This window comes from Gorilla gorilla, chromosome 19, assembly GCF_029281585.2.
Source record: "Gorilla gorilla gorilla isolate KB3781 chromosome 19, NHGRI_mGorGor1-v2.1_pri, whole genome shotgun sequence".
NCBI lineage: Eukaryota > Metazoa > Chordata > Mammalia > Primates > Hominidae > Gorilla > Gorilla gorilla.
Window position 1 is genome coordinate 67,244,003 of NC_073243.2, and position 23,325 is coordinate 67,267,327.

The 23,325-nt window shown below is 34.4% G+C and overlaps 2 long non-coding RNA genes across 2 annotated transcripts in view; one reads left to right on the forward strand and one right to left on the reverse strand.

Moving 5' to 3' along the window:
• LOC129528145 (uncharacterized) overlaps positions 1-23,325 on the forward strand; it is a 312,151-nt gene that overhangs the window by 174,049 nt on the left and 114,777 nt on the right. The gene's annotated exons all lie outside the window — the stretch shown is intronic.
• Positions 16,204-23,325, reverse strand: part of LOC129528147 (uncharacterized) — a 34,892-nt gene continuing 27,770 nt past the window's right edge. The window contains exons 3-4 of the long non-coding RNA XR_008673374.2: positions 17,887-17,940; positions 16,204-16,258 (exon numbers count right to left, since the gene is read on the reverse strand). This is a non-coding gene — a long non-coding RNA (uncharacterized lncRNA). The remainder of the gene's footprint in view (positions 16,259-17,886; positions 17,941-23,325) is intronic.

Below are 23,325 nucleotides of genomic sequence, written 5' to 3' on the forward strand. Positions count from 1 at the left end.
AACAATACTAAATTATGAAACAGAAAAGAAAGCCCATTCCATCTAACCCAGAACCTCCCCTTAAAAGGAACTGTGGTAATAAATTTTGGTATCCTTCCAGTTCCAAACATGTTTATATATTTCCACAAATGGGAACATACCACATTCATCATTTTGCACCTTGATTTTTTTTCACTTCATAATACATTTTGGAGACTTTAAGAATGTGTAGATTTTCATTCTTTTTAAGTGACTGCTCAAAATTATACTGTATGGATTATCTTGATTGATTTAATCATACTATTGTATAAGGAAACAATCATTTCTTATTTTAACCCTTACAAACAATGCTGTCATTTAAATATCAGTGTATATAGCGGCATAGCTTGGAAATATCACAAGTTTGGTTCCAAACCACAGCAGTAAAGGAAGTATCACAATAAAGTGAGTCTCATTTTTTGGGGGTGTTTTCAGTCCACGTGAAAGGTATGTTTATATTATGCTGTACTCTGCTCAGTGTGCAATAACATTATGTCTAAAATTATACATACTTTAAAAATATTTTATTGCTTAAAAACATTAACAATTGTCTAGGTCTTCAGGGCATCCTAATTCTGTTGCTGGTGGAGGATCTTCCCTGATGGCTGCTGACTGATCAGGGTGGTGTTTGTTGAAGGTTGGGGTGCTATAGCAATTTCTTAAAATAAGACGACAACAAAATCTCCCACATCAATTGACTCTTTATTCACAGAAGATTTCTCTGTAGCATGTAATGTTGTTTGATAGCATTTTACAAATGGTAGAACTTCTTTCAAAATTGAAGTCAGTCCTCTCAAACCCTGCCACTGCTTTATCAACCAAGTGTACGTAATATTCTAAAGCCTTTGTTGTCATTTCAACAATATTCACAGCTGCTTCACCAGGATATTTTATCTCAACAAACAATTCCTTTGCTCATCCATAATAAGCAACTTCTCACCGTTTTGAATTTTATCCTGAGAGTGTAGCAATTAAGTCACATCTTCCCCATTTCTAATTCTAGTATTCTTGATGTTTCTAGGCTGTCTGCAGTTACTTCCTCCATTGGAAGTTTTGAACCCCTCAAAGTCATCCATAGGAGTTGAATCAACTTCCTACAAACTCTTGTTAATGTTAGTATTTTGACCTCCTCCCATGAATCATGACGTTCTTAATGGCATTGCGAATGATTAATGCTTTCCAGAAGGTTTTCAATTGATTTTGCCCAAATCCATCAGAGGAATGACTATATATGGCAGCCATAGCTTTATGAAATGTATTTCTTAAATAATAAGACTTGAAATTTGAAATTACTCCTTGATCTGTGGGCTGCAGAATGGATGTTGTGCCAGTGGGCATGAAAACATTGATCTCCTTGTATATCTACATCAGAGCTTTTTGGTGACCCGTTGCATTGTCAATAAGAAGTAATATTTTGAAAGAAATCTTTTTATTCTCAGCATTAGGACTCAATCGTAGGCTTAAAATATTCAGTAAACTATGCTGTAAACAGATATGCTGTCATCCAGGCTTTGTTGTTCCATTTAGAGAACACAGGCAAAGTGCACTTGGCATAATTCTTAAAGGCCCTAGGATTTTTGGAGTGGTCAGTGAGCACCGGCTTCAACTTGAAGTCACCAGCGGCGTTAGCTGTTAACAAGAGGGTCAACCTGTCCCTCAAACCTTTGAAGCCAGGCATTGAGTTCTCCTCTCTAGCTACAAAAATCCTAGGTAATATCTTCTTCTAATATATGGCTGTTTCTTCTACATTGAAAATCTGTTGTTTAGTGTACCATCTTCATCAGTTATCTTAGCTAGACCTTCTGGACAACTTGCTATATTAGCACCTGCTGCTTTGCCTTGTACTTTTGTGTTATGGAGATGGCTTCTTTCCTTATACCTGATGAACCAACCACTGCTAGCTTCCAACTTTTCTTCTGCAGCTTCCTCCCCTCTCTCAGCCTTCATAGAATTGAAGAGAGTTACAGCCTTGCTCTGGATTAGGTTTTGGATTAAGGGAATGTTGTAGCTCGTTTGATCTCCTATCTAGACCACTCAAACTTTCTCCATGTCAACAATAAGCTATTTTGCTTCCCTATCATTTGTATGTTCACTGACGTAGGACTTTTAGCTTAACCTTTCCTTTGCATTCATAACTTGGCTCTTTGGCAAGAGAGGCCTAGCTTTTGACCAGTTTCAGTTTTTGAGATGCTTTCCTCACTAAGCTTGATCATTTCTTGCTTTAGATTTAAAGTGAGACACATACAACTCTTCTTTCACTTGAACACTTAGAGGCCATTATAGTATTGCAAATTGGCCTAAACTCAATATTGTTGTGTGTCAGGGAATAGGGAGACCCAAGGAGAGGAAGATAGACAGGGAAATGACCAGTGGGTGGAGCAGTAAGAAGGCACACAACATTTATCAACTAACTTCACCCTCTTATGTGAGTGAGGTTTGTGGTGCTCCAAAATAATTACAATAGTAACAACTAAGATCACTGATCACAGATCACCCTAGCAAATGTAATAATAATGTAAAAGCTTGAAATGTTGTGTTAATTTTCAAAATATAATGCAGAGACGTGAAGTGAGCACATGCTGTTGGAAAAATGGTGCCAATAGAGGCTTGCTGACAACGGTTGCCACAAACTTTCAATTGGTCAAAAGTGCAGTACCTGTGGAGCACAATAAAATGGGGTATACCTATATATAAAAACAGATCAATTTATCCCATAGCACAATTCCAGAAGGGCTAAAGGGTCAGTGCAAATTCCCATCCAGAAGGATGGCTGAAGAAATCAGAGTGACTTTTACTAACTTTGAAGTTACTTTTCTTGCAACAGTGTAAATGTTCTTTCCTCTTAATCTCCCCTTGTCACAACCTTCTAAAAGGATTTCTATGCTTACAAATGCTTCATGTGAGTGAGCTACATTTTTGTTTTGTGAACTTTTTTTTTAAAAGTTCAGAGTCTAAATCTGAAATCATGTAGTGGATAAAAGAGACAGGAAACAAACACAGAAAGAGAAGGCTGAAGGAAGAGGAGGCATTGGAATTCAATCTCTCTGAATCTCACATATTTTGTAAGGGTTTCAGCCTTCCACAAAGTGGTATCATGATTCAAGCCAATCTTATCTATATCTCAAGGAGGACAAGGTGGTCCTAACTGACATCTGGGTTACATATTTAATGCCCAAACATCCAGGGATAGGGGAATCAGTCAAATGAACTCTTCTGATTTTGTGTAAACAAAATAACCAATTGATGGACGGATTGCTTCACATTTTGGATTTCTATATACACAATCACATGCCAGTGATTAAAAAAAGCATCATCTTCAAATTCAGAACAATGTACAGAATTTTTAATAACGATCTATGTTATGAAGAACAATGTGCCTACTAAAGTCTCTCTCATTTGTTCCCATCTTCCTAAAGTACCAAGAAAACAACAGTAATTAAGAGGAAATAATGATATTTTACACAGAATACAAATAACATTTCATTCATAATTTTGTATTTTTGTTTTCTTTCTTCTGCCAATAGCGTGACATTTTATTATTCATTCTTATTTTCATAATATGCTTGGCTGAGAAAAAAAAGAAACTCATATTGGCATTTTTCATCTGTGTTTAAGAATGGGGCAATACTAATATTTTGATTAAAGAAATTAGGGCTCTCTATATCTTTTCTATTCCTCCATGTTTTCATTTACTTCCTTGAAAATTAATACTAAGTTTTAACCATAAACAAGAACCGATTGTTATCTATTTCCTTATATAGAAAGTTTAGAAGTATATTTACTAGCATTTTCTTGTCTGTTTTTAGAAAAAGTATTCCGCATCCATTTGGTGTGTGAGGTGTGTATATGTGTGTGGTGTGTGCGTGTAAGAAAAAAAACTGGCTGGCTTTCCTCTGCTTACCTGTGATTTACACATTTCTGTATTATTTTGGAAAATGGGATCTTAATTCCATGTATGTTAAGCTAAAAGCTGGATTATTGAAAGTAATTTATAAAATCGACTTAATAGATATTCTTTAATAATTATTATAGTTCTAGGATTATACAGCTATACAGCTCTAGCACTACATAAAACCAGAAAAATGACTAATTTTTCTTTCTGTTTTTCAAATTTGGGATTATAAAAATTATTTCAGGAGCTATTGCTGTGTCTAATACTGCTTTCTAACCTTTCAGTATATCAACCAGTTTTCTAAAAGTTCACTCTGTCTAGTAGCTGTGTCTCATACCAGTTTGTATTCTCCTCCTCTTGTGTTCATCTTTCAATTATTGCTGATCTTCAGGGTATGCTAAGCCCTTTAATGATCTCAGTCTACATGTTCTTTCTTGCCATTATCCTTCAACTCCCATGGCTTCAGTGACTATCCTTTCAAAATACATATCTTAATCCAGATTCTCCTCTTGAATTGCAAAACTTCATATATAACTTAGAACCAGCCACTAGAGTTCCCATGTATACCTCAAAGTCAACAAGTTCAAACTATCTCAAGAACACCTCAACAAGTTCAAACTACCTCAAGTCAAGCTGAAACTGACTCCTCCTTCTATGTTTAGCACTATCCACTCATGCAATTGTTCAAGCAAAAATCTCTTTTTCTCTTTCACGCCACTATCCAATCACCAACTTCTGTTTAATTTACCTCCTAGATAGTTCTTTCCATCCTCACTGTTTCTATTCTAAATTAGATCCTGACTTCTTTCACCTGGTGGCATAGTGTATATAAATAGTGCTTCCGGAATTGTAGAGTACACAACACTTGGAGCCTGCTATGGCTTGAACGTTTGTCCTCTCTAAAACTCATGTTGAAATGTAATTGCTGTTGTAACAGTATTCAGTGTTGGGAGTTTTAAGAGGTTGTTAGGCCTGTAGAACTCCATCCTCACAAGTGGAATTGGCACCATTATGAAAGGGTAAGTTCAGCCCCCTCTTACCCTCTCTTGACCTCTTGCTTACCACCATGTGATCACACAGTAAGAAAGCCTTCGTGAGATGACAGCACCCTGAATATTGGACTTCCGAGTCTTCAAAATCATCAGCCAATAAATTTCTGTTTCTGATAAATTACTTTTTCTCAGATATTGTTATTAAAAACACAACACAGACCAAGACAGAGCCCCTCCAGCCTTGTCTCATTATCCTCCACTCAAACTCTGCTCTCCAGTATATTCAACACCTTTTTTTTTACTATTATTATACTTTAAGTTCTAGGGTACATGTGCACAACGTGCAGGTTTGTTACATATGTATACATGTGCCATGTTGGTGTGCTGCACCCATTAACTTGTCATTTACATTAGGTATATCTCCTAATGCTATCCCTCCCCTCTTCCCCCACCCCACGAGAGGCCCCAGTGTGTGATGTTCCCCTTCCTGTGTCCAAGTGTTCTCCTTGTTCAATTCCCACCTGTGAGTGAGAACATGCGGTGTTTGTTTTTTTTGTCCCTGCGCTAGTTTGCTGAGAATGATGGTTTTCAGCTTCATCCATGTCCCTACAAAAGACATGAACTCATCATTTTTATGGCTGCATAGTATTCCATCATGTATATGAGCCACATTTTCTTACTCCAGTCTATCATTGATGGACATTTGGGTTGGTTCCAAGTCTTTGCTATTGTGAATAGTGCTGCAATAAACATACGTGTGCATGTGTCTTTATAGCAGTATGATTTATAATCCTTTGGGTATATACCCAGTAATGGGATGGCCGGGTCAAATGGTATTTCTAGTTCTAGATCCTTGAGGAATCGCCACACCATCTTCCGCAATGGTTGAACCAGTTTACAGTCCCACCAACAGTGTAAAAGTGTTCCTATTTCTCCACATCTTCTCCAGCACCTGTTGTTCCCTGACTTTGTAATGATCGCCATTCTAACTGGTGTGAGATGGTATCTCATTGTGGTTTTGATTTGCATTTCTCTGATGGCCAGTGATGATGAGCATTTTTTCATGTGTCTTTTGGCTGCATAAATGTCTTCTTTTGAGAAGTGTCTGTTCATATACTTTGCCCACTTTTTGATGGGGTTGTTTTTTTCTTGTAAATTTGTTTGAGTTCATTGTAGATTCTGGATATTAGCCCTTTGTCAGATGAGTAGATTGCAAAAATTTTATCTCATTCTGTAGGTGGCTTGTTCACTCTGATGGTAGTTTCTTTTGCTGTGCAGAAGCTCTTTAGTTTAATGAGATCCCATTTGTCAATTTTGGCTTTTGTTGCCATTGCTTTTGGTGTTTTAGACATGAAGTCCTTGCCCATGCCTATGTCCTGAATGGTATTGCCTAGGCTTTCTTCTAGGGTTTTTATGGTTTTGGGTCTGACATTTAAGTCTTTAATCCATCTTGAATTGATTTTTGTATAAGGTGTAAGGAAGGGATCCAGTTTCAGCTTTCTACATATGGCTAGCCAGTTTTCCCAGTACCATTTATTAAATAGGGAATCTTTTCCCCATTTCTTGTTTTTGTCAGGTTTGTCAAAGATCAGATGGTTGTAGATGTGTAGTATTATTTTGGAGGGCTCTGTTCTGTTCCATTGGTCTATATCTCTGTTTTGGTACCAGTACCATGCTGTTTTGGTGACCGTAGCCTTGTAGTATAGTTTGAAGTCAGGTAGTGTGATGCCTCCAGCTTTGTTCTTTTTGCTTGGCAATGCGGGCTCTATTTTGGTTTCATATGAACTTTAAAGTAGTTTTTTCAAATTCTGTGAAGAAAGTCATTGGCAGCTTGATGGGGATGACATTAAATCTATAAATTACCTTGGGCAGTATGGCCATTTTCACGATATTGATTCTTCCTATCCATGAGCATGGAATGTTCTTCCACTTGTTTGTGTCCTCTTTTATTTCATTGAGCAGTGGTTTGTAGCTCTCCTTGAAGAGTTCCTTCACATCCCTTGTGAGTTGGATTCCTAGGCATTTTATTCTCTTTGAAGCAATTGTGAATGGGAGTTCAGTCATTATTTGACTGTCTGTTTGTCTGTTATTGGTGTATAAGAATGCTTGTGATTTTTGCACATTGATTTTGTATCCTGAGACTTTGCTGAAGTTGCTTATCAGCTTAAGGAGATTTTGGGCTGAGACGATGGGGATTTCTAGATATACAATCATGTCATCTGCAAACAGGGACAATTTGACTTCCTCTTTTCCTGATTGAATACCCTTGATTTCCTTCTCCTGCCAAATTGCCCTGGCCAGAACTTCCAACACTATGTTGAATAGGAGTGGTGAGAGAGGGCATCCCTGTCTTGTGCCAGTTTTCAAAGGGAATGCTTCCTGTTTTTGCCCATTCAGTATGATATTGACTGTGGGTTTGTCATAGATAGCTCTTATTATTTTGAGATACGTCCCATCAATACCTAATTTATTGAGAGTTTTTATCATGAGGCATTGTTGAATGTTGTCAAAGGCCTTTTCTGCTTCTATTCAGATAATCATGTGGTTTTTGTCTTTGATTCTGTTTATATGCTGGATTATGTTTATTGATTTGCATATGTTGAAGCAGCCTTGCATCCTGGGGATGAAGCCCACTTAATCATGGTGGATAAGCTTTTTGATGTGCTGCTTGATTCTGTTTGCCAGTATTTTATTGAGGATTTTTGCATCGATGTTCATCAGGGATATTGGTCTAAAATTCGCTTTTTTGTTGTTGTGTCTCTGCCAGGCTTTGGTATCAGGCTGATGCTGGCCTCATAAAATGAGTTAGGGAGGATTCCCTCTTATTCTACTGATTGTAATAGTTTCGGAAGGAATGGTACCAGTTCCTCCTTGTACCTCTGGTAGAATTCGACATCTTTTAACACCTTAAATATTTCATACTCTCTTTCCTTGGACCTTTCAGAGAGCTGTACTCTTTGTCTAGCTTTTATGGCATATATATATATGCATGTACATATATGTTTTATGCATACACACAAACACATATACTCATAATTTGTTCTGTGATACAATTCATCATCACCTCTATGATCAACAAGGCCGGGTTGGATATCTCTTCAATCTAACTCCAAAACATTTTACTTTCTAATCTTATAAATATTATTTTTATTGTTAATTATTCATTGTCTTGGCCTGTTTGGGCTGCTATAACAAATACAATAAATTAGGTGGCTTAAACAATAGAAATTTATTTCTCACAATTCTGGATGCTGACAAGTCAAAGATCAAGGTGCTGACAGATTCAGCATCTTGTGAGGACTCCACTTTCTCTATAGATGGCACTGGCCTACTCACATGGTGAAAGGGGAAAGAGGTCTCTCTTGAACCTCTTTTATAAGGGCACTAATCCCATTTATGAAAGTTTCACCATCATGACCTAATCAGCAGCCAAAGGTCCCACCTCCTAATACCATCACATTGGGAATTAGGATTTCAACAAATACATTTTGGGAGTACACAAACATCAACCATAGTATTCATTTACCTAATTATGCCCTCCAGTGCCATGAAAAACGTGTATCTTTTCATCACTGTATCTTCAATATCTAGCACAGCTAGCAGGGTAAACACTTAGGAAACTTGTCCTAAGTGAAAAAAATTAATGGATTGATGAATATATGCTAATATTTGAGGCAAAATTATAGTAAGGCAAGGGTCATAACCTAATTCAAACAAAGAATTATGGTGAAGCAGAAATTTATAGATAGAGTTTGTGTCATTATTGCTATTCTGTTTGTAAGGTAAGTTGTAGTGCTTGTTTTTCAGCTCCAAAAGCTGAGAATTATTAAAGCTGTTTCTGCAAGTAGAATGTTCAAGAAAATGATAGGATTAGATGGTGTGCCATTTCCTAATTTCACCATGTTTGGAGATGACAGCTGGGCTCTAGCTGAACACAGCCAGGCAACTCCCAAGGACATAACTAAAACACACTCAGGTTGCCAGCAAATTGTTTTTACAAAGAATGATTATTAGGACAACAAAATCATGTAAATAAGAAATGGAAAAAGCATGACAGGTCATCTAATCTCTCCTATGAGAATACTCTCTTAAATGTTGGCGTCAATGCTCATCAGGGTGAATTTTGAGTACAACCAGTGATGTAAATCTCATCTTTACCCTTGGGAGGCTGTTGTGCAAGCAAAAAGTTTTTTGTTTGTTTTTTTTTTTTTTTGCTTGTGCTGGTATAAAATATTTTTAAATATGCTTTTTACTTAATGTGTGCATTTTCCTCTACTACATCAAGTCCCTGTCTTCTTAGGTTATATAAAATAATACATAAATGATAATAAAATCTTGAAGCAATCGTTTTTATTCAACTGAATTCAGCTGAATTGAGTTTACTCTTTCCATTTAAAGCTATACCTAATCAAGACAATAATTCCTTCTATTGTATGTTTGATATGCTTTTATTTTATTCCATCAACATTTAAAAATTGGAAGGGAGAGAGAGTCAGAATATGTCACTCCAATAAGTTAAATATTAGTAAACATCAAGAGACTCTTTAGGTTCTTTTGTTGTGATGCAGAAACAATTAATAGAATATTGCTTAAATAAATGAATTATCTGCTGAAGCTGTAAAATTTTTGCACTATTTTGAATGTTATGTAAGTTATTTTTGTTTGGTTATCATTTTAATTTTATTTTTTATTGGGATCTTACCTGTACCATTTCAATGTTACCCATTCATGTCATTAAAAATCGTTCTGGCTCAATATAAGGCAATAATGACCTTTCATCTGCAATATTTCACAAATATTAGTCTTGTTTACCAATTACTTGAAGTTGGCCATATTTCATATCATTTTATACTTTATACTGATAAATATTAAGTGAACAATTTTTACTTAATATTTTCTTGAGATGACTTATTTTAACTTAAATATATTTAAAAGAAATATTTATGTCATGGATTAAATTGCTTAATTTTCCTACTCATATACACAAATACATATAATTTAAAACACTATTACATAACTTCTAAAATACCTTATGGTTCACATTTTGGAAAAACTGTTCTACTATACTTTATTATAAATCCATAGATAATTTCCTTCTTTTTTCATGAAGAAGACTTTCAGAGCTATTTTCTGATAGTTTCCTGCAAATTAAAAATGTCTATAGATATTATATTTTCAATCTTTTATACTTAACACTGTTCTGTTGTTACTGTAAAATTTATTTAATTTGAACAAATATGGTGAAAAATATAAGCACAAATTTGTAAAAATTAGAAAATGTCATTTTATTTCTTTGATATGTTTCTAATAAGGTGCTATTAAACCTACTTTAATAAGCAGATAATATATATAATTAATAGTACCTAAATAGCAAGTGGTACTCTGAAATACTCTGTTCTCTTAAGGCACCAGCTGTTACCTGAATATTATGATGCATACTTTTCACATGACAAATATTTTCAAAGGTTGATGTAAGCCAAACTCATAAATTCTAAATTAGTTACTAATTCATATGAAACATTATACTTATGTCTAATTTCTTTCTTTGGTTATTATACTGGGTACCCCCAAAACATTTCTACCTCAACATTATTGAGGAAAAATATTCTTCAACAACCAGTAAATAGAGATTTACAAAACTTTTTGACCATTGTGAAAACCCATTGTAGTTATCCTCCAACTGCATTCATTACAATCTACTATTTTTGTTTATGATCTATCAGCCAGTTCCCAATCCATGTGACTCTATTTTCATCCAAGGCAATTATAATTAATTTGTAAGTAGAAGTACATAATTCACTGTTTCAAATGCTTCACTGGAGCCCAAATACATGAAGTCAGTTGTATCCTCTTTAATTAGTTTTGCAACTCTATCAAACAAGACTATTATTATGGTCTGGCATGATTTGTTCATTATGGACCAAGCTGCTGAAGGCTCAAGATTCTATTGTCTTCTAACTGCTCACAGATTGGCCTTCAATATTTTCTCCCTTACTAAACTCCATATTAATATATTGTTTGGTTGCATGGAAACATTTTTCTTGTTTGGGCATGTCAGTGAAAAATAAAACTTGAAAGACAGTAACTTGTAAAATCACTTTATTTTATTATTTTTTTCTTTTTGTATGCCACATATTTAAATGAGGTGCTTTGGGATCTTTATTATTTTCTTTATATTTATTTTAACACAAAACCTTTTCTGTAAGAATTAATAAGGATTTTAGGATTATTAATTTGTGGGTATTTGCATTTTCAAGAAATGATAAAACTAGACTAACTGAAGAAAGGATGTTGCCTCAGAAAGTTTACACAATAAGGTGATGAATCTCATCATGACTCATAGAAAATAATCTAATTGTAGGGCATGGTGGAATAAATTGATAGGATCTAAGGATGTCTATATGAGCCATGGTAAAATTAATTTATAACATTTATTTATATCACATATTAAGTACAAATAACTAAATTGTTATAAACAAGTAAATGACTGTAATATGAAACTTATTGCAAAGGTAAAAAGTTACAACCTCAGGATTTCATGGTGCACAGGCAGCCCATTCGTGTCAATTATTGGTAAGATCTACAATAAGTAATAGCCTGAATATCAATTACCAAATGTACTGTTCTCATTTCTATAATAGTTACATTGTTTGATTTTATATGAATAATCTTGTAATGTAAAAAATTTGTTCCTTTAGTGATCCTCCTGGAAATCTGTTGACACTTGACAATTGTATAGAAAATGTGTTTTTCTTTTTTTTAAAATTTTTATTTTTTATTTTATTATTATCATGCTTTAAGTTTTAGGGTACATGTGCACAATGTGCAGGTTTGTTACATATGTATTCATGTGCCATGCTGGTGCGCTGCACCCATTAACTCATCATTTAGCATTAGGTATATCTCTTAATGCTATCCCTCCCCCCTGCCCCCACCCCACAACAGTCCCCAGAGTGTGATGTTCCCCTTCCTGTGTCCATGTGTTCTCATTGTTCAATTCCTACCTATGAGTGAGAACATGCGGTGTTTGGTTTTTTTGTCCTTGCAATAGTTTACTGAGAATGATGATTTCCAATCTCATCCATGTCCCTACAAAGGACATGAACTCATCATTTTTTATGGCTGCATAGTATTCCATGGTGTATATGTGCCACATTTTCTTAATCCAGTCTATCATTGTTGGACATTTGGGTTGGTTCCAAGTCTTTGCTATTGTGAATAATGCCACAATAAACATACGTGTGCGTGTGTCTTTATAGCAGCATGATTTATAGTCCTTTGGGTATATACCCAGTAATGGGATGGCTGGGTCAAATGGTATTTCTAGTTCTAGAGCCCTGAGGAATCGCCACACTGACTTCCACAATGGTTGAACTAGTTTACAGTCCCACCAACAGTGTAAAAGTGTTCTATTTCTCCACATCCTCTCCAGCGCCTGTTGTTTCCTGACTTTTTAATGATTGCCATTCTAACTGGTGTTAGATGGTATCTCATTGTGGTTTTGATTTGCATTTCTCCGATGGCCAGTGATGGTGAGCATTTTTTCATGTGTTTTTTGGCTGCATAAATGTCTTCTTTTGAGAAGTGTCTGTTCATGTCCTTCACCCACTTTTTGATGGTGGGGTTTTTTGTTTTGTTCTTGTAAATGTGTTTGAGTTCATTGTAGATTCTGGATATTAGCCCTTTGTCAGATGAGTAGGTTGCGAAAATTTTCTCCCATTTTGTAGGTTGCCTGTTCACTCTGATGGTAGTTTCTTTTGCTGTGCAGAAGCTCTTTAGTTTAATGAGATCCCATTTGTCAATTTTGGCTTTTGTTGCCATTGCTTTTGGTGTTTTAGACATGAAGTCCTTGCCCATGCCTATGTCCTGAATCTCTGAATAGACCAATAATGGGCTCTGAAATTGTGGCAATAATCAATAGCTTACCAACAAAAAAGAGTCCAGGACCAGATGGATTCACAGCCGAATTCTACCAGAGGTACAAGGAGGAACTGGTACCATTCCTTCTGAAACTATTCCAATCAATAGAAAAACAGGGAATCCTCCCTAACTCATTTTATGAGGCCAGCATCATCTTGATACCAAAGCCAGGCAGAGACACAACCAAAAAAGAGAATTTTAGACCAATATCCCTGATGAACATCGATGCAAAAATCCTCAATAAAATACTGGCAAACAGAATCAAGCAGCACATCAAAAAGCTTATCCACCATGATCAAGTGGGCTTCATCCCTGGGATGCAAGGCTGGTTCAATATACTCAAATCAAGAAATGTAATCCAGCATATAAACAGAACCAAAGACAAAAACCACATGATTATCTCAATAGATGCAGAAAAGGCCTTTGACAAAATTCAACAACCCTTCATGCTAAAAACTCTCAATAAATTAGGTATTGATGGGACGTATCTCAAAATAATAAGAGCTATCTATGACAAACCCACAGCCAATATCATACTGAATGGGCAAAAACTGGAATCATTCCCTTTGAAAACTGGCACAAGACAGGGATGCCCTCTCTCACCACTCCTATTCAACATAGTGTTGGAAGTTCTGGCCAGGGCAATTAGGCAGGAGAAGGAAATCAAGGGTATTCAATTAGGAAAAGAGGAAGTCAAATTGTCCCTGTTTGCTGATGACATGATTGTATATCTAGAAAACCCCATCGTCTCAGCCCAAAATCTCCTTAAGCTGATAAGCAACTTCAGCAAAGTCTCAGGATACAAAATCAATGTACGAAAATGTGTTTTTCAAAAAAAATTACAACACAGAACTTGTTTACAACCTTCAAAATTATGAAAGTCTGAGAAATCAGAGATTCTCCTATTATATTTCCTTTCAGTTCAGGGTAATTAAAAACATGTTTGGGAATGGGTACACACGGGTATAACGATGGGTGTAACAGACACTGGGGACTCCAAAAGTGGGGAGGGTTGGGGAGAGGCAAGGGTTGAAAAGGTACCCATTGAGCACTATGTTCACTATTTGGTGATGGGTTCACTAGAAGCCCAAACTGCAGTATTATGCAATATACCCATGTAACAAGCCTGCACATGTACCCCTTAAATCCATAATAAAATTGTTTTAAAAAACACGTCTGTGGAAAGTTAAATTTAAAAAAATGATTTGCAAATTGGTCATCCATGTTTAAAATGCTTTTGCAAACATCTTGCTTTCTCAGTCACCAAAGCTATTGTTTCTAAGTAAAAACATGTATATACTTTGTTTTTCCCCATCCAATTCAGTAAGAAAGCATTTTTATTTATAATTGAAGAAAACTGTTATTTTTTCAATCTGAATAACATCTGAGAAATTCTAGGCTGGGACTTGGCTACTAAAGGACTTGGCAATATGAAATTTAAGGAGACATGTAAAATGGCCCTGTTAATTGCTTTTGGGGCAAGAGGTGGGAGTGAGAGGACAATCAAAGAAAGGGGAACATTCATTTGATTATTTTCCAATAAAATAGCTAATTTCTGAAGACTTTTATGAAATTATAAATGAGAAACAGTAATGAACTTTTGTGAGCTTAAATACTTGTGATTTAAAGGCTAACTAGACTATAATATTGTAACAGTGTAGAAGCAACTGAAAATAATGTTTTCAATAGAAAAATTAGTTGTAACACTTTCTATTTCAAGGATTGCATTCCCTTGATATTTGCTTACTGATAACGTTTGCTTATTTCCTTCAAGATTTAAATGAAAAACATATGCAAAAGGGTGTCCTCAAATCTCAAAATGTTAATACTTATTTTCAACATTTAATGATAACTCTGTTTTTCCAAAGCCTCTTTTTATTGTTCTGGTAAACATATTTCACAATTAAATATTTCCCACCAAAAGTTTCAAGAGGCCTATGTTACAGTCACATGAATGAGTATTCCATGTTATCTACATGACAATACAATTTAAAAAATATAATGGCAATGATGATCACTGAGGCAACAGTAATAGGTTCTAAAGCAGGTAAAATGGACCTTCTCTGTCTTAGTCACCTTGGTTTCCTGTACTTAGAAGCAGTCAATTAATATTTGTTCAATGAATACATGAAACTCAGAAAATGTAATATTTATGTTTTTCCACATAGAGGAAAATCTATACTTGTATTTTTATAACAGAAAATCTAGATTCACAGAAGCAAAATAATCGTTGAATTAAAGTATAAGTCTGACTGAAATTCAACAGAAAAAAATTTAACTGTTTCTATATGAAAACTAAAAAAGCTAATATGGAAATAAAGTTCCATCTATTTGTAATTCTACTTCAAAGCATTATTAATTATTTTAATTAAATAATTATGTTTCTAAAAATTTGTATAAGGAAGTATCCTCTATTAGTTCAAATGATGATCAGGGCAATATCTAGTTTGTTCTCTATAGCATCCTTGGTAACTAGAACAATTCTTAGTATACAGAAAACTTTTCCTATTTGCTGAATAAATTCATGCTTGGGCCTTGTATTAGTCAAGGTTCAGACAAAGATACAGAATCAGTAAGAGATATATATTCAAAGATTCATTGTAAAGAATTGGCCTATGCAACTGTGGGGATTGGTTAGGCAATCAAAATCCATATGACAGGCAGTCGGGAAGGGCAGGCTGGAACCCCTGGTTAGGAGCTGATGTTGCCTGCTGTCTACAGGAATTTCTTCATGAGGAAAGTTTCAATCAGCTCTGCTTTTAAGGCCTTTCCCTGGATTGAAACAGGCCCACCTAGGTTACATAGGATAATTTATCTGAAAGCAGCTGTTTATGGGCCATAATCGCATCTGCAAAATAACCTCCTAGAAACACATAGATCAGTGTTTGATTGAAAAGCTATGGGCTGTAGCACAGTCAGGTCAGCACAGTCAAGTCAACATAGCAAAAAGACTTGAAAAAATGGGATGTGCACTGCCTTTTCTGGTGGTGAATAATTCATCACCAAGAATTTGAACAGAGGTTGACTGTCTATCTTACAAGTTCCGTTTACTTAGTGCTTATTTGGCTCTAAAGTCTGTTTGATTTTAAGCTGTTCATTTACCTTATGATTTTCAATAATTTTAAGAATGCTGTGTTTTTGTCCTTATTTTACAGAAGAGAAACTTGAGGCTAAAAAAAGGCTTAATCACTTTTAATGTGAGCCAGCTAGTGTGGATTAAAAACTAAAATATATTAATTTCAAAGCCCTGACTCTTCAAAACTATAATGCTAGTATGACATTGTCAAATAGAAATTGGCATAAAAATTGAAAAATAATAGAAATATTCAGATATGTCCTTTTAGTCAAGAAATTCATCTCATTGTAATACATTGTTCTTACCTCACCCTCTCCATTAATGTGCTCATCTATGTCACTCAATATTCCTGACAAAGTGCTGAAAGAGAAGATACAATGATTGAGATAATGATTATAAAGATATTTACTATCATTTGCGTCTTATTACAACAGACTATTTTGAAAGCCACTAAAATGCTTTTTAAGCCAACAACAGTAGGAAAAACATATTTTCTCATGTGCAACTGTGAAAGCTTATGTTAAAATTATTATTGCTTTTTATTTAACTTTATTCAATGTCTGGGTCTCGTTCTTAGAAATTTCTGTAACTGATAAGAACAAGATTTCAATTTTTTAGCTTGTGATAAATGATTTGTCCATGACAGTTTTTTATTCTACTTTCTCTTGTTCTGTCTTACCACTGAGTTTTCTTATTTACTTAGCTAAGTCCCCAACTACTGTTATATACTAATTTATCTTAAGTACAATCTGGTCTTCTGAATCAGATAGAAAAAATGACGAGAGATAAAAATGAATTTATGTATTTGTAATCAAATATAACATTGTTTATTACAAATTTTAGTAAGTATCCTCCAGTTTAAATTTACAGGAGTTGGCACATGACAGTAAATTCAATTTGTGAATTTGATGGTGAATTTAATAATTAATATCAATCTAATGACTAATTCTTTGCAAACTGAAAAGTTGTAATAGTATGATTATATCTTAAGAAATGAAGTTAGTAGTTTTTATAGCTTTTATCATAACAAAAGCTAACTCTTTATGATATTAAACATTATTTTCTTCTATTTTGTGTTAGTGCTAGAATGCTAGCTGTGAGTTCTGTAACTGCCCAAAAGATAGAGAGAACTTGCAGAAAAGTCCAAATACAGTCCAAAAAGAAGAAAGTCCTCCCAAAAGAAAGAAAAATGAAAACAGCTGCAATGTCATCCTCCATTATGTTAGCTCATGCATGGTTCTTGCTAAAGAACAGACATTCAATCTGCTTTGAATTATTTGTCACTTGGCTTCTTTATATTTCCATGCCCTATTTTGCATTTTGTTCACTACTCATTCTGTTATGCAATCTACATTCTGCAAAAAAAATGTTAATATATATTCTCACCAAGGATTGAACTATACGTAACCAAGTTTAGAACCTTCACAAACCTTGATGTTTTAGACTTTGCAACCAAACCTCATCAGTTTAAGATTTGAGTTCACTTGATCTTTGGTTGAATGTGAAAACCCAATGCATAGGACTTAAAAGGCTTATAAAATATTCAAAAAGATCCTTGCACATCAAATAGCTCTTAAGACAGAACATTTTGATGAGTTTAGTGTAAATGAATCAGAAGCATATGGATTAAATTTACCTTAAAATACTCCTGGGTTTAAGAATTAAGGGAAAATGTGCTTGGCAAAACACATTTTGGGTTTTGCCTAACCCAGAACTGTGGAAAAGTAGTTCAAGATGTTTGACGAACCCAAAACATGGCTGGGTTCACCCATCCTTAATTCCCTGTGGTAATAGCAAAGGACAGGCAGAGGCAGATTTTAGGTGCATAAATCTAGTTCAGGTTTTATCATGGTCATCCTAAACTATTAGATAACTTGAGAATGCCTTACCTCGACTAAATTAAATTTGTGCTATGTGCTTTTTATAATCTCTATTTAAAGACTATAAAATGTGTGTTTTATATGAAGGGTGTGGTTCTACATACTTACTGTATAGCAGTTTCTACGTACTCAGTAAAGAAGAGAAATCATGAGCTTTGCCACCTAGGGTATATCAAGAGATGCATACAGACATCATCATTAACCTCAGTAACTATTCAGTTGAATAGAAATAGAATGATAAATTTATCAATTATTTTTACTTCTAAAACTAACAAAAATGTGCTAAAGAAGACTCTGTTTTGAAAAGAACCAACATGCACAATAATCAATATTATAAAATTTTATTTTCTATTTCTAACTTAACTTTTCTGTCTACACAAGAAATGGACAGAATGTATGAACTGGTCATTGTCTGAGTACGACAGTATAGTAAAAAGCAACCATTCATTCCCGATTTAGGGAACTGCCATTAGTACCTGAATTGTCTTCCACTTGAATTTATGACAAATTCTTTCCTTGTAAGTACACAAATGTGGAGAAAAAAATACTTATATGTCATCTTCCTTCTTCTCTTCCAATAGACAAATAAACAGGGAGAGACACAAATCATTGGCTCACATGAAAGTAAATAGATTCCCATGATGGTAGCTCATGGGATTTCAAATTACAGCCCAAAATATTCATATTATAAAATCTAGCTAACGTCTTCAATTAAGATAGTATGCTAAAGATCGCATCTAAACTGCAACTTAAATGTGAATTTTTGTAACAAATAAAATGTAAATGTAAAATATTTTCTTGAAACAATATATTTGAATGATAGTTTGCCATGTCAACCTTGAATATTAGAAAGTGCTTTACACAAGAATAAAGTTTATTATTTTATGGAGTTATGATAGGTTATTTTCTGCAATGTGATAAGAAATTAGTAAGGGCATATAAAGACATATTTTTACACATATGTATTCAAAGAAGTTAGGTGTTTAGAAATTGGCTTAGTCTATTTGCTTACCTAACTGGTAGATTACAAATGAATAATGTTTCTTTCAAATAATGAGCTGAGAGATAATTTATTTATAACATAAATAATGTTTACCTAAAATATGTTCAATATCAGAAAACTGTTCTTCTTAACAATTTCTCTTAGTAATTTGCCTACATGCAGTCCTTGGAACACACATTTAAATGGCTAATTTTTCAGCTTATCTACTATATGGAGCATACATATATTTTTAAAGCCAAAACATACAACCACACACTTTACAATAATTTACTCTTCTATCAACCTTAATTTTCTGGAACTCAATATCACCAAAGATGTTCTCAGCAGCCTAAAGAAATGTCATAAAACTCATTTACTAAGGATATGCACTTTAATTCTAGCCCTTCCTTTATAGTCTTTTGGATTCTTATTTATCATACAAATTCACTCAATTATTCCACAGGTTTTTAGTGAGCACCTACTACGAGCAAAACAACGTTGGGTACAAGAAAATTATAAATATTTATTCAGAATTGTTTGTACTCCAAAAGTTTATCCTATAGTGGCTGAATTAAAACATGTATAAAAAGCTATTATTAAATTGAAAAGTGATATAAAATCACTACAGAAAATGTCCTATGGGTTCTCAAAAGAGAGTTGAGCCCATAAAGCAAGCATAGTGTCAGCAGAAACAGTAACTTCTAACAGTTTTGCTTTAAGGGAGGACACAGAAAAATGTAAAAAAAAAGACAAAAAGTATGTTGTCTAACAGTGTAACAATGGATGTCGAGAGAAGTCATTTCAAAATTATGTTCAGTATATTTTGTCTAAAAGGGTAAGGATGTGTTCATACATTTTCAATCAACTTGAATTTAGTGTGTTTTTTTAATCATTTGGAGACAACTGTACAAATGCTATGCATAAGGCATTATAATGTGTATATAAATGAAATAACACAAATAAGTGTAGAGTGCATAATTTTGTAAAACAGTGTAGCCCTGGAATATGGGCTAGGTCTTCACAGAAGATAATCTCAAAGGAGTCCTTGAGCAAATCTTTCAACTAGTTTAGAAAACCTGACTACAGATGTACAGTTACTATAAGAAATATATTTAGCCTGCTTCTGGGTAAGCTGACAGAGAGAAAGAGAAAATATTCATCATTTAGATGTGTGTTCCAAGGACTGCATGTAGCCACATTACTAGAAAAATTTGTTAACAAGAGCAGTTTTCTGATATTGAACTTCTGGGAGTAGGGCCCAGTTGTTTTAATTGTTGACAAGCCTTCCAAATGATTCTTAAGCACTTTAACTTTTGAAAACCACAATTCAAAATTCTATCAGGAATCTTTTTGGAAAGATGACAGGAAAAGTTTCAGCAGATAGCCAGTGAGAAGATTTCTAAGAACATCCCCATCTTATGCTGCAAAAAGATACTTCAATGGAAATAACAATGACTTGTAAGATTTGGGGAACAAAACTTTTGCCATATGGGCATTTCATATTAGAGCCATTCTTTAGTTATCTTTTCCCATTCATTATGAATAAATGGCTTAATTTTATGTATAGACAAAATGTTGTGTTTCTATCTTGTTATATAATGTATCAGCTTCACCAAAGTCCTAAAACGGCTAGTATGCTCAGCCATCTGAACACCTGGCATTTCACAGTAGTTTTTATTAGGAAATTCAGAAAAGAATGAAGGAGCTCAGATAGAAAAATACATCCCCCAAATTACCAACACATGTGACCAATGTTATGAAACCCTTTAGAACGTTTCCCATCAAAAATGGTTTTCTAGTGCAGCATATCAACAGGTATTATTCAATTACACATGTAGAAGTGCAGAACAATAACAAACATGTAGAAATACAAAGAGAAATATACAGGAAAGAGTAGTGAATGGGAAACGGTGAATCTGGGGGTACTGGTAGAAAGTATCTCTCTTAAGCACCATGCCCTGCCCAAGTCACATACACTATTAGCATTTTCCACTTAAAAAAGAATGGCCTACAGGAATTAATATGCTCAGCTTCCCTCTTCCTCACAATTCACCACATCATACACACTTACCTACATCTACACACTTTTTACCTCTTTTATTCTGATGTGAAAGTGGTACCCCTGCTATCTAAGGCTATTTTATACTTGTTATTCCTACTTTTCTGAATTTACAACTTCTATATTTATGTTTGTCTCCTTTCCTATAGCTTCCTTCCCTCCTTCCCTCTTGAAGCACCTCCTTAAATTTTTCTTCTACTCAGTTAAGGTTTAAATTCTTGAAATTCACTTTCATTTAGGTATCTCTCATCCATTCTTCAACTCACTTATAACAGAATTCCACCCCTACTATGCAAATAAAGTTATTCATATTGTTGTTACCAACGGCTAAAGCTAATTAACGTTATTTCCTTAACTTTCATAAATCTTTAATTCTAATTTATTAATTTTAATATTGAAAATTCTCAAATGATAAAATCGTGATTATAATTTAGCTGTCTGAGCTTGGAAAAAAATGCAACTGTCCATTTCTTTCTAGCATGAAGTCTGGCCAAATTGATTTATTTTTAATTTTTTAAAAATTTCAATAAGTTTTGGGGAACAGGTCGTGTTTGGTTATATGAATAAATTCTTTAGTGGTGATTTTTGAGATTTTGATGCACCCATCACCCGAGCAGTGTGCACTCGACCCACTGTATAGTCTTTTATCCATTACTCTCCTCTCACACTTTCCCTGGAGTCTGCAAAGCTCATTGTATTATTCTTATGCCTTTGCGACCTCATAGCTTAGTTCTCACTTATGAGTGAGAACATACGATGTTGGGTTTTCCATCCCTGAGTTACTTCACTTAGAATAATGGTCTCCAATTCCATCCAGGTTGTGGCAAATGTCATTTCATTCCTTTTTTTGTGGCTTAGAATGTCATTTCATTCCTTTTCTATGGTATATAAAATATATACTTTTTTAATCCACTCATTGACTGATGGGCATTGGGGCTTGTTCCATTTTTTTTGTTTTTGCAATTGCAAATTATGCTCCTATAAATACGTGCGTGCAAGTATCTTTTTTGTATAATGACTTCTTTTCCTCTGGGTAAATACCCAGGAATGGGATTGCTGGATCAAATTGTAGCCTACTTTTAGTTCTTTAAGGAATCTCCACACTGTTTTTCATAGTGGTTGCATTAGTTTACATTCTCTCTAACTCTGTAAAAGGTTTTCCTCTCAACACATCCATGCCAACATCTATTGTTTTTGGATTTTTTGATTATGGCCATTCTTGCAGGAATAAGGTGTTATTGCATTGTGGTTTTGATTTGCATTTCTCTGATAGTACGTGATGTTGCACACTTTTTCATATATTTGTTGGCCATTTGAATATCTTCTTTGGAGAACTGTCTATTCATGTCCTTGGCCCACTTTTTGATAGGATTATTTTTCTCTTGCTGATTTGTTTGTTTGAGTTCCTGTAGATGCTGGAAACTAGTCCTTTCTTGGAAAGTATAGGTCGCGAATATTTTCTCCAACTCTGTGGGTTCTGTTTACTCTGCTGATTATTTCTTTTACTGCCCAGAAGCTTTTTAGTTTAAGTCCCATCTATTTATCTTTGTTTCTGTTGCATTTGCTTTTGCATTCTTTTTTATAAAGTCTTTGCCTAAGCCAATGTCTAGAAGGGTTTTTTCAATGTCATCTACTAGAATTTTTATGGTTTCAGGTCTTAGATTTAAATCTTTGTTCCATCTTGAGTTGATTTTTTTATAGGGTGAGAGATGAGGATCCAGGTACATTCTTGTTCCTGTGGCTTGCCAATTATCCCAGCACCATTTGTTGAATAGGGCGTAATTTCTCCACTTTATGTTTTTGTTTGCTGTTTGAAAACAAATCTGTTGACTATAAGTATTTGGCTTTATTTCTTGGTTCTCTATTCTATTCCATTGGTCTATATGACTATTTTTATACGAGTACTATGCTGTTTCAGTGACGATGACCTTATATATAGTTTGAAGTAGGGTAATGTGATGCCTCCAGATTTGTTCTTTTTCCTTAGCTTTGCTTTGGTGATGTGGGCTCTTTTATCGTTCCATATGAATTTTAGAATTTTTTTTCCAGTTCTGTGAAGAATGATGGTGACATTTTGATGGGAATTGCATTGAATTTGTGGATTGGTTTTGGCAGTATGGTCATTTTCACAATATTGAGTCTACCCATCCATAAGCATGGGATGTGTTTGTTTGTGTCATTTATGATTTCTTTCAACAGTGTTTTGTAGTTTTACTTGTAGAGGCCGTTCACATCCTTGATTAGCTGTATTTTTAAGTATTTTAATTTTTGCAGTTATTGTAAAATGGGTTGAGTTCTTGATCTCTCAGCTTTATCATTGTTGGTGTATAGCAGTGCTACTGATTTGTGCACATTAATTTTGTATCCTCAAACTTTGCTAAATTCGTTTACTAGTTCTAGGAGCTTTTTGGATAAGTCTTTAGGATTTTCTAGGTATACAATTATGTCATCAGCAAACAGCAGTAGTTTGACTTCCTCTTCACCGATTTGGATGCCCTTTATTTCT